The following is a 13298-nucleotide window of genomic DNA, read 5'->3' as shown; positions in this document are numbered from 1 at the left end:
TTTTGCTTTGATAAATGCTTTTAGTGCAGGTATGTTAAAATAAAAAGAAACGTAATTGCACTGTTAAAAACTGTGCACGTTTTATCATGTTAATATTATTTTCATTGCATGTGTTTTGCTACTGCAGTGTTGTGTTGGCCTGGTTTGAAAATCAGGACTGTGTTTGAAACTAGTCACCGGTATAAGTTACACGCAGCTGTGACAGAAATTTAAATAAAGAATTATTAAAGGTTTGTTTCTTGATAGGGAAATGATATTCCGTAAAGAATGTTGTAGTGGTATATATGTGGTGATTGTTCCCAAAGAAGAGAAACCACATAGATATAGTTAAAGCGAGGCTGCAGATGCACACAACGCTCTGATTCTTAGGGGCATCGGCGAAATGCCGCGAGTAATGAGGATGATGGGCAGGGGCACTACGTAATTAGTGTGTGGATAAGTTGAGAATTTGGGTCTGACGGGAGGCGTGCTAGCGTAGTCCACGCAGTTGTTATGACCGCTGTGTCCGGATGGCTTAGTGGTCAGAGCACCTGCCTAGTGAGCAGGAGACCGGGTTCGAATCCTGGTCCAGTGGAAATTTTCAACTTCCTCATTGATGTAAATCAATGTCCACTAGCAGCTAAATGTCATTAATTCTTTTACGTCTCGTTATAATGTTGTCGCACTATACAGGATGCAGGAGGGGCCTGGGGTGGGTGGCGTTTGTAAGAGGCGATGGAAACTAAATAAACTTGGTTGCAGGGGTGTGTACCTTGATCTTTGAAATGAAATACATAATGGGCGACAGGAGATACTCGTATTTATTGCAGGACGCGTGGCTTTTGGAACGGCTGAATTTTTGAAGACCAGCGGTCAGGAATCTTACGATTTCTTCACCAATGTTGAGGTGAACGGAGGCAGTAGTTAGGATGAAGAGGGCTGTCATCGTCTGACAGGAACTACGAGCTCCAGTTTGTCTTGTGCGGACTTGACAGCCTCACTTCGAGAAGCTATCGGACGATGTTGCTGCAGGTGTTACCTCCAAGACTGGAGGGAACGTTTGGATGTTTTTTTGAGGAATAGGTTGGTTTATAATGGAGGCAGGTGAGAGGGCTTTTGCATTCTTCGATCACGTATCGTTACTTATGAGGGCGTTTTTGGCCTCTGGAGAAATGGGGGATAAAACTTTGAACATTCATCGTTCCGTCTGCCGGAATAAATCAGCATTCCACGTGTGATTAGTGGGTCCATGGTGGACCAGCATTGTATGAAACAAGATGGGCTGGAGTCATCGTTGATGAGAAAGGCTTTTTCTAATTTCGAGGTCTGTCTATGAGCAAAGCTAGGATTCTAGAGACGTTGCTTCTGGTCTTGGAATTTTGTTATGGTGAATATTAGTATCGTAATTAATGTTTTAATGTGACGATATTGTTTAAAATGTTTCCAGTTAGTAGCATTCAACTACTTGTTTATCAGTCAGCGTCGTCTGCAATATCACAATCACCGTGACATGTGATGCACTCAAAATTATGCAACACTACCTACCAAATAACATGGATCACTTTAATGAGGCAGTCTCCTACAAGCCTGTTATGTAACCATGGAGTTAGTGTCTTTCTGTTATGAAATAAATATTAGGATACTATGGCATTTACAGGAAACAGAGTTGGAGGTGTATAAGGAACTCTTTCATAGACAGGAACACGTGTACATGTATTTAGTGTGTTTGGTATTGTGGCAAAGCATGAAATAACTAGAAAATAAGTTTGATGACAGAACTATACGTTTTGTGGAGTCGACATTGCATTATAATTTACGTAAATGTAGTTATGAGCCAAAGACGTCGCAGTCTGCAAGAATCAGGTACTGACGCTACCTATGCAGTAGTTCTTTTATGCTTGGAACTCAATAAGCAATGGCAATTATATCACACTACGTACGAAACATGTATATTAGCGCAAGATGTAAAAACATGAATCAATTCGTATTCCATATAACGCGGAAACTATTTCCGCAAATGCGTTCTCGTATAAAAGTGTAACTACTCTGTATCTCTTACAAGCTCTGGAAGAGTGCAACGGAAAATTTGGAACGCAGTGTATGTGGGGCGGAATACTCCTGTAAGGCCGGGCTCTAGCACTTTCCCTCGCCGCCGCTGGAGAAAAAAGGATCGGGTAAGTCAAAGCCGGCTCAGGACCACGTAAGTAGCCCCTCCCTCTTTCCCTCCCACCCCAGACTGCGCCAAATTAATGAGTGGGGCAGATGCCAAAGTAAATACAGCCGCAAGCGCCCAAGTCGTTTAACGCCGTCTCCGGTTCTTTAAACGAACTCCAGATTCAATGTTCCCCCGGCCGATAAAAATTTTGCAGTCTACTTTAACATCTAATTTACTACATACTCCACACGTCACTGTGGAGTGCAGGGTCAAGTAGTACAAGTTTTATCGATTTTCTTTCCTGTTTCATTCACGAGGGAAAAATTAATGTCTATATTCCTCTGTACGTGTCCTAAACGCCCTTCATTTAGTCTCATGGCCCCTACGCTACGTATATAATGGTTACAAAGTCTTCTTCGACTACAGGTTATCTAAATTTGCCCATCGCCATATTGCGACAACACCGTCATCTTTCTTCCAAAGATACCCATTTGAGCTTTATGACTGTTTCTGTTAAACATTTGTGTGGGGTAAACGCACCTGTTACGTGCCTGAATTCGGCACTGAACTCCAAACACTGTAACAACAATCTACAAAAAGTCGCATTTACGTCTTGCATGACATTTTCCTTATGGAGGCACTAGATTTTCGCAGAATCCTTCCAGCAAACCTAAGCCTTGCAATCGCCTTTTCTAATACTGATTTTACGTGATCATTTCGCATCTCACTGTTAGCCTTAAGTGAGTTGCCCTCATTGGATGTATAATAAACAGGTGATGTTCATAACATTTTTTAAGTATAATAAAACGTTTATAATTTATATAAAAAACAGGTAAAAAAAAAAGTTTTATTATCTTCAGACCATGGTCTGAAGATGATAAACCTTTCTAAACCATACATGTGACTGGTAGCTGTTTTTTATATAAATTATAAACCTTAAGTACAGCAGCCACGTTTCTCAACATGTCGACTTTCGACAAAATAGCGATAATAAAACGTAATGCTAAATCTGATGATATAGGTTTTGAAATCCCTGGTCTAACAGGACAGAGCGGGTGAGGTTATATTTGTGGAAAGGGGCCAAAATAAGATACTGACAGTTAAACTCACCATATAATTTTATTAGTTAAAACACAGAATAACATAAGCAAGAATTAAAAACTCGCAATGTTTTAAAGAAAGACCTTCTTTGATTTGATTTAAATCGGCAGAAAGCCACATACGAAAATCCAGGGCCCAAGGCCTAAGCAAGGGATTGAGGTACAGGAGTTCTTCTGAAGTTTCACTTCTTTCAAAAAAATTTTTTTTACTTCAGTAAAATAGGCTGAAGGCCACACATTAAGCAAGAACAGTGTTACGGCTTAAGGCCTAAACAAAGATTTTCATTGTTAGTTCTAAATAGGATGAAACCCGGATAAAGACTGCATATCAACCAAACAATTTAACGGCTTAAAGCCTAGGAAGAAGCGCCTTCAATTTAACAGGCTGAGGGCCTTAGCTTAAAACACTTCATGCAAACTCGGCTGAAGGCCTCATACTGAAGAATAACAATGTTATGACTTAAGGCAAGACCAAGGTTTTAAATTTTTGGTTTAAGAGAGATTAAAACTCGGCTGAAGGCCGCATACTAAAGAATACCAATCTTATGACATAAGGGCAAGACAAAAAATTTGAAATTTTGATTTAAGAGAGATTAAAATTCGCCTGAAACCTACACACCACGTCAAAGCAATTTTACGGCTTAAGGCCTAGGAAGAAGGGCTTTCAATTTGAAAAGGCTGACGGCCTTAGCTTAAAACATTTCATGCAAACTCGGCGGACGGTCTCATACCCAAAAAAATAACAATATTAAGACTTAACAGCAAGAGCAATATTTTGAATTTTCAGTTTAAGAGAGTTTAAATCCCGGCTGAAGGACACACACTATGGAGAAAACAATTTCTCGGCCTAAGGCCTAAAGAGAACAAAACCTTACAATTTTAATGAGCTGAAATTCGGCTGAAGGCCACACAGAGTAGTTAAGACGAAAAGAAAATCACTATGTAAAACACGAGGACCGGCGCTCAGAAGATTCCAAGGGTCGGCCTGGGAAATAACACGAACGCACGTTTAGGTGAGACAGGCAGCCACACCGACAGCCTCTTAATCGGAAGGCATCCCAACTGAAAGCGAGCCGACAAACCAACCAACAAGATCAGTTCTGCTCCACCCGACGAGCAAAACGACATCAAGACGTCAATAACATAACGTTCTGGATACTGGTGCCCAATCCAGAAAAGTCAGAATAAACGCCCAAAACTACCAACACACCTCAGCTGTCGAACTGCACGCCCTGCTGGACAGCAACAACACGACGAAGAAAATACACTGCCAAAAACTACGTCAATGCCCAGGGTAGATAACTGGAGCAATAACAGCTATAAGGCAGAAGATACCGCTGGTGCACTTAGTGAATGAATTAAATTAAGTCGAATCCCATCCAAGGAAACGGCTGCAATTCTAGCTGACTTCAAAGCAGACACGTTGTTGCTCGCGGGGATCTCGCAGAAAGCAACAACCAGATCAACCGAAGAAAACTGATAGCAGTTGAGGCATGATAGTAGGTTAAGTGAGCACTCAGCTTTAGATTCCAAGATCGGTGGGCGACGAACTTCGTAACCCTCGCAAGAAGCGCCTCACAACTCCAAACGCACGTGCACGCCACCAGCGGCTCCAGCCCTACTCCGCGCGACAGGGACCTCTTAGTTGGTCTGCGCCAACCGACCGACTGCCTAGGCCCAGAAACGGTCAAAGGACCAAATACACGTCGGCCGACGAGACGGCCAACCGAACGACCAACCAACGGTCGTCGCGCTCCAAACTCCTTCCGTCGGACTGTTCATGTGTGTCGCTAGTGGTCGACGAGCACTGGCTGTCCGCACCTCACTGGCGCTCCGTGTCCGACTTGACTGCTGCTGCGTTCCGACTGAACTCCCAACTTTTTTTTTTCTTTCTTTATTGTGAATTTAGTACCAGTATAACAGGTAGGCTGGCAGCAGCACAATACGCCGCTCTTCAGCCAAAGATATTACAATGATAAAACAGAGAAGACACATGGGTTGGAACAAAACGGCGGGAAAAAAACAGTAGACACATGAACATAAACATCTACATCTACATCTACATTTATACTCCGCAGGCCACCCAACGGTGTGTGGCGGAGGGCACTTTACGTGCCACTGTCATTACCTCCCTTTCCTGTTCCAGTCGCGTATGGTTCGCGGGAAGAACGACTGTCTGAAAGTCTCCGTTCGCGCTCTAATCTCTCTAATTTTACATTCGTGATCTCCTCGGGAGGTATAAGTAGGGGGAAGCAATATATTCGATACCTCATCCAGAAACGCACCCTCTCGAAACCTGGCGAGCAAGCTACACCGCGATGCAGAGCGCCTCTCTTGCAGAGTCTGCCACTTGAGTTTATTAAACATCTCCGTAACGCTATCACGGTTGCCAAATAACCCTGTGACGAAACGCGCCGCTCTTCTTTGGATCTTCTCTATCTCCTCCGTCAGACCGATCTGGTACGGATCCCACACTGATGAGCAATACTCAAGTATAGGTCGAACGAGTGTTTTGTAAGCCACCTCCTTTGTTGATGGACTACATTTTCTAAGCACTCTCCCAATGAATCTCAACCTGGTACCCGCCTTACCAACAATTAATTTTATATGATCATTCCACTTCAAATCGTTCCGCACGCATACTCCCAGATATTTTACAGAAGTAACTGCTACCAGTGTTTGTTCCGCTATCATATAATCATACAATAAAGGATCCTTCTTTCTATGTATTTGCAATACATTACATTTGTCTATGTTAAGGGTCAGTTGCCACTCCCTGCACCAAGTGCCTATCCGCTGCAGATCTTCCTGCATTTCGCTACAATTTTCTAATGCTGCAACTTCTCTGTATACTACAGCATCATCCGCGAAAAGCCGCATGGAACTTCCGACACTATCTACTAGGTCATTTATATATATTGTGAAAAGCAATGGTCCCATAACACTCCCCTGTGGCACGCCAGAGGTTACTTTAACGTCTGTAGACGTCTCTCCATTGATAACAACATGCTGTGTTCTGTTTGCTAAAAACTCTTCAATCCAGCCACACAGCTGGTCTGATATTCCGTAGGCTCTTACTTTGTTTATCAGGCGACAGTGCGGAAGCCGTTCACACTCGATGACAATCCACACTACAAACTGTTGACACGAAGCACAGACACTGAAGATGTCGATGGCACTGGTGAACGATGGAGTGTGACGGTGGACACTGAACACTAAACACGACGGCACACACGAGACACTGATGGCGATGATCTCCGGCGCGCGAATGTCCATGAACTCCCATCTCACGACGGCCCGGAAATACTATCGGTCGCTCCAGAGATGGTACGAGAGTGCACTTATCGATAAGCGCTGTTGCTGACACTCGCGGGCAGTTAAGGCAGGAAGTTAGTGACGCCAGAAATGCAATAAGAAAACGAGGAGGCAGTACCGTGAGAGAAGATGACAAACAAAAAACGGCATGAACACGAGCCGTGCACGACTCATGTTTATTCCTTACACTTTTTTCTTTAAGAAATAATTTTTGTGTTTACATCGGCTTCTCCCTGTGACTGCTGTACCAGATAGAAGGACCTATTGTAACCGGAACACTAGTCGCCACAAAGCGGGAAAGCCAGAAGCCCTGCTACTGGACCTGTGACAATATAATTTTGTATTTTTTTTCTCAATATATTTTCCATCAGTATACAATGAGGTAACAAAAGTCATGGGATAGTGATATGTACGTATACAGATGACAGTAGTATCGCGTACACAAGGTATAAAAGGGCCGTGCATTGGCACGTTGTCGTTCGTACTCAGGTAAATGGAAATGAAATGAGCATATGGCATCGTTGGTCGGGAGGCTCCTAGCCTGGGAAGTTCGGCCGCCAGTTGCAAGAATTAAAACTTTAAATGCGGAATTGTAGTTGGAGCTAGACACATAGAGATTCCATTTCGGAAATCGTTAGGAAATTCAATTTTCGGAGTTCCACAGTGTCAAGAGCGTGCCGAGAGTACCAAATTCAGTCATCATCTCTCATCACAGACAACACAGTCCTCCACTTAACGACCGAGAGCAGCGATGTTTGCGTAGAGTTGTCAGTGCTAACAGACAAGTAACACAGCGTGAAATAACCTCAGAAATCAGGTTACCTTCCATTAGGACTGTGAGTGCACTCAGCGACTGTGATAAGACTTTCAAATGATATCAGCAAATCTAGATTTCTGGTAGTGCCTAGCCATTACGCAAGCCATGGTACACTGATTGTGGCTGGGCACTTGCTGCAATCTAGATTTGCCGAATAAAACCTGCAAGAAGAGGACGGCTGATTACTGTGCTCTATCATTTGAACCTCAGATATCAACGCAGGACGTACGACGAACCTGTCCGTTAGGACAGTGCGCCGAAATGTGACGTTAACCGATAATGGCAGCAGACGAACGACGCGAGGGCCTTTCGCAACAGTACGACTTTGCCTGCAGCGCCTCTCGTGGGCTCGTGACCATATGGTTTGGAACCTAGATGACTGGAAAACCGTGGCATAACCAGATTCCAGATTTCAATTGGTTAGAGTTGATAGTAGGGTCTGAGTGTAGCACACATCCCAAGGAGCGCTGGACCCAAGCTGCCAACGAGTGACTGCGGAAGCTGGTGGTGGCTCCATGTGGACTGTGTTTACATGGAATGGGCTGGTTCCTCTGGCCCAACTTAACCGAAAATTGACTAGAAATGGCTATGTTCGGCTACTTGGACACCATTTTCAGCCATTCATGAAGTTCATGTTCCCAAATAAAGATGAAATTTTTATGGATGGCAATGCACCATGTCACTAGACCACAATTGTTCGCAATTGGTTTGAAAAATATTCTGGACAATTGGAGAGAATGATTTGCCCAAGCAGATCTCTCGTAATGAACCCCATCGAACATTTATAAGACATAATAGAGAAGTCACTTCGTGCGCAAAATGTTGCACCGGCAACAGTTTCGCAATTATGGGAGGATACAGAAGCAGCATGGCTGAATATTTCTGCAGGGGAGTTCCAGTCATTTGTTGAATCAATACCATGTCGAATTGCTGCACTACCCCGGGCAAAACGAGGTCCGACACGGTATTAGGAGGTATCCCATGACATCTGTCATCTCAGTGTACATAGGACAATTGAAAAATATCAAGTTCTATCAGACTGGTGGCGTGTTGAAAGAAAATCGAGATAAAGGGGTGCAAATTTTTTTCTTTTTAGTAATAACAAAAATGCCTAATAAGGAAGTTAATTTTTTTTGTAACCAAAGGTCAATTATTTTGTTTTTCAATTAATTACCAAACTCTGAAACTTTATATCTTCTCTCCTTTGAGTCCGTATTAAGTTGAACTTACTTCCATGTTCTCGAGACCTACACACTTCTGTTAGGTGCTTCTTCTTCCGCCGCCGTAAAACTTCTCATTCTTGACCGTGTACGTAATGTAATTTTCATTTATCGGACTTCTTCCTCATATACAGGCAGCAGGTGTGACATGACCTTTTCGTGGTGTGCGGAGGAAAATAAAAGAGTCTCATATTTTTGCACTGAGAGAAATTATTATTCAGATACCGTGAAAGCTACTACACGCATCTCATATCTAAACACGTCCTCTCTCTACGAGAACTCAAGACATAATGTGACAAACAATTGAATGAGGTCTTTATCATTTGTTCTCGCCTTCCGGGGTAGCAAAATACATCTTTTGCGGGCGCTTACAGCGGTTATCCTTGGCTTTTCCTACGTACCAATACAAAGGGTGCACCGAATATAGACTTTCAAATATATTGCAAAACGGGTACGTATGCTGATACAGAATTCAATTTAGATTTCCGGCATCAAATACTGATCAAAATCGTATGTATCGTCCTCAAGTTACGTTTCCGCCAATTTAAAAAATGCGGTTTCGAGGAAAACGCGTTTAAAGGTTTGGGTTACGTATTTAATACTTAAGCTAAAAATGCCTTTAGTCATCGATTCCTGGAGCATACAGCAATCCTTCTAGATCGAAATTGAGGTCCTCTTCCATCTTCTACGTGGCCTTGTGGTCTTGTGGGTGTCTCTGGGAGCTTCTGTCAATCGCTGCGTCTTGTAACTCGATAACGCAGTTTCTGGAGAACTTGGGACGAACACTACAATAAAGGAGACATCCCAGAGAACATTTTTGAGCCAGTCTGCAACCGATCCCAAAGATTTGCGTCCACCTCGTGGTTGCATGGTATCGCTACCCACTAACACATGGGCGAGTCATGTCATCGGTAGTTAAGGAGGTTGCTTTGACACTGGCGACTTCATCGCGACGATTCAGCGGCGTGGTTCAATCACTGCAACGAGCGAGTATCGTACGCTTGCCTTCACACACTGGAGATTTGGTCGCGCTACTTGCCCGCGCTGCTGAGCCGCATTCTTCATGTAACACGCAGTTCCCAAAGACCCGCAACGCACTGACGATTTGATATCGCGACCGGCTGTCCACACGCGACGATTCAACTGCATTTGACAGTTTCAGACGTGGAAATCTGCCAGCGCGGCTACAGAGGAGGGGGTTAACAGTCGCCGCTTAGCGTCGTCCTTCTGCGTTCGTCGTTTGTTAGCGCTTCGTGATTGTTGAATCAAGAGCATTTTCTGTGTCGTGTTAAAGAATTTTGTCCTCTTTTCAGCTGCAAAAATGACTTCGAACGCGTAACTTTTTATCACCGAAGTTCAACGTCGTCGTGTAATCTGGGATTCAGCAAATTAGGATTACAGCAACAAGATGGAGAAACCTAATGTTTGGGAAGAGATGTGTAAAAAAATTGTTTCTGACTTCGAAAATACAACTGCATCCGAAAAAACTAATGTGGTGTGTACCGTTTTGTTTATTTCTTAGTAGAATACATTACATATCTTGTTCATTTGTGTCAATGAACAGAAAGAACCTTCAGTGCTAAAAAAATAATTTGGAACCTGTCTCGTACATTCACATCATATCAGATACTACGTGATCAAAAGTATCCGGACTCCCCCAAAAATATATGCTTTTCATATTAGCTGCATTGAGCTGCCACCTACTTCCAGGTACTCCATATCAGCGACCTCACTAGTCATTAGACATCGTGAGAGAGGAGAATGAGGAGCTCCGCATAACTCATGGACTTCGAACATGGTCAGGTGATTGGGTTCAAATGGCTCTGAGCACTATGGGACTCAACTGCTGAGGTCATTAGTCCCCTAGAACTTAGAACTAGTTAAACCTAACTAACCTAAGGACATCACAAACATCCATGCCCAAGGCAGGATTCGAACCTGCGACCGTAGCGGTCTTGCGGCTCCAGACTGCAGCGCCTTTAACCGCACGGCCACTTCGGCCGGCAGGTGATTGGGTGCCACTTGTGTCATACGCCAGTACTCGAGATTTCCACACTCCTAAACATCCCTAGGTCCTCTGTTTCCGATGTGATAGTGAAGTGGAAACGTGAAGGGACACGTACAGTACAAAAGCGTACAGGCAAAACTCGTCTGTTGACTGACAGAGAACGCCGACAGTTGAAGAGGGTCGTAATGTGTAATAGGCTGACATCTATCAAGACCATCACACAGGATTTCCAAACTGCATCAGGATCCACTGCAAGTACTATGACAGTTAGGTGGGAGGTGAGAAAACTTGGATTTCACGGTCGAGCCACACATCACGCCGGTAAATGTCAAACGACGCTTCGCTTGGTGTAAGGAGTATAAAGATTGGACGATTGAAAAGTGGAAAAACTTTGTGTGGAGTGACGAATCACGGTACACAATGTGGCGATCCGATGGCAGGATGTGGGTATGGCGAATGCCGGGTGAATGTCATCTGCCAGCGTGTGCAGTGCCAACAGTAAAATCCGGAGGCGGTGGTGTTACGGTGTGATTGTTTTGCGTGGCACTATTACAGCACAGATCTACATTGATGTTTGAGGCACCCTTTTACTTCCCAATGTTGAAGGTCAATTTGGGAATGGCTATTGAATCTTTCAACACGATAATGCACGGCCTGTGGCGAAGTGGTTACACGGCTGTAATGGACTGGCCTGCACGGAGTCCTGACCTGAAACCCATAGAACTCCTTGGGGACGTTTTGGAACGCCGACCTCGTGCCAGGCCTCATCGACTGATATCGATACCTCTACTCAGTGCAGCACTCCGTGAAGAATGGGCTGTCATTCCCCAAGAAACCTTCCAACACCTGAGTGAACGTATGTCTGCGAGAATTGAAGCTTCATCAAGGCTAAAGGTGAGCCAACACCATACTGAATTCCAGCATTATCGATGGAGGGTGCTACGAACTTGTAAGTTACTTTCAGCCAGGTGTCCGGATACTATAAAGGCTCCTTTGAAAAAAAAAAATTGTTTACTACTACTACTAGGCTAATTACTGTTTAGCTCTACAGGACCTTTATACTGAAATGTTTCCCACACCACCTTATATTGTCTTTCTATGTGTGTGATAACTGTATGTCCACTGTTGTGGGTAAATACATACAGCGTATACAGGGCGATGTGTGAAACTGATAGCGATTACACGCTTCCGCTGTTGTAGAAATCTGGTCCAGCTGCTGCAGATACCGTGTTGAGCTGAAGGTGGTAACCAAAGTACGGAGAAATATTCTTCAGGGCTCTGTTGCATAGCAATCAGATTGCTTACAGTTCTGAGAAATGTCCAGGTACAATTGTGGATTTGAATCATCCATGAAGTGACTTCTTTTCCGAAGAAAGCATCGAACTATTCCATTAGAACTGAACGCTCCCGTCGGAACTGTTCTCAAGCTGGTATTTATTGTTAAATCACAATCGAAGTATACGCTGGTTGTAGAATAACACGTACTTTCTTGAAATGAACAATATTTTATTGTTCTATTAACTGATTTCCTTCCATATACACATATATTTTACAATGTGAATCAAAAACTCGCAATGGCGTAGATTTTTACATCACAAGAATGGCTCTCTTGTTGTAAAATTACTCTTAACAAGAACAAAAGCTATATATCCTAAGAATAATTATGTGAGAGCTAACCGCCACAGACTAAAAAATAATGTCTTTGTCTCTCTCTCTCTCGCACTGTCACAGCAAGTTACGCTGCATGATACATCATATATGTACCTCTTGTGGACGAACGTTTTTGGGCACAAACAAACACGAGCTCGTTCACACAACACTATATCGGTGATTGTTTATGACGCTGTATTAATGTTCACTAGAGTATTAATGTCCACTATATTTCTTATGATATTTTGGTATTATTGAATGACCGTCAAAAAGGAAATTATAGATTTGGGTGCATATACTGCTGACAAAGCCTCTGCTGCTTGAAAATTACTGATGCAGTTTATATGCATAGCTTAATTGCTTGCTTTTATTCATTTGTCGAGTATGGCATGAGATGTGATCAGAAACTTTTTTCATCACCACTCAAAGCTTCTGTCACACGCCTTGGGCTGTCTCAAACGGGTAATCTAACCATTCGACCAAGCCCCACAAAGGAAAACCAAGGAAAACCGCGAGGTAGATTTACCATTCTCGTATTTCTCATTTGCAAAGAAAATTAATTGAATTACATTGGGAAAAATATTTACAATATGGATATTTTGTTTGAATGAATTTAAACACTGTTCACAAAAGAAACACAACACTGTTAATCTTCTGTGTCTTGAGGTGAAGGGTCGACGCGTTGAGAACGAGATTTTCACTCTGCAGCTTAGTGTGCGCTGATATGAAACTTCCTGGCAGATTAAGACTTTGTGCCGGACCGAGACTCGAACTCGGGGCCTTTGCCTTTCGTGGGCAAGTGCTCTGGCAACTGAGTTTGGAAGGTAGGAGACGAGGTACTGGCAGTAGTAAAGTCGTGAGGACGGGGCGTGAGTCGTGCTTGGGTGGCTCAGTTGGTAGAGCACTTGCCCGCAAAAGGCAAAAGTCCCGTGTTCGAGTCTCGGTCCGGCACACGGTTTTAATCTGCCAGGAGGCTTCAGGTCGACTCTTTGTTTTACGTCCATCTACGATTCCCTTCTATCTGTCACCTCTGACAGAAGCTTTGAGTGATGAT

The 13298-nt window shown here is 43.5% G+C and overlaps 1 non-coding gene across 1 annotated transcript; it reads left to right on the top strand.

Moving 5' to 3' along the window:
* The first annotated feature begins 497 nt into the window (after positions 1–497).
* On the top strand, positions 498–574 carry Trnat-agu. Its single transcript has one exon. It is a non-coding gene; the product is annotated as a tRNA-Thr (tRNA).
* Positions 575–13298: the final 12724 nt, after the last annotated feature.

This window comes from Schistocerca americana, chromosome 6 (genome assembly GCF_021461395.2).
Source record: "Schistocerca americana isolate TAMUIC-IGC-003095 chromosome 6, iqSchAmer2.1, whole genome shotgun sequence".
Lineage (NCBI taxonomy): Eukaryota > Metazoa > Arthropoda > Insecta > Orthoptera > Acrididae > Schistocerca > Schistocerca americana.
The sequence above is the reverse complement of the archived record's forward strand: the minus strand, read 5'-3'. Positions and strand labels throughout refer to the sequence as shown.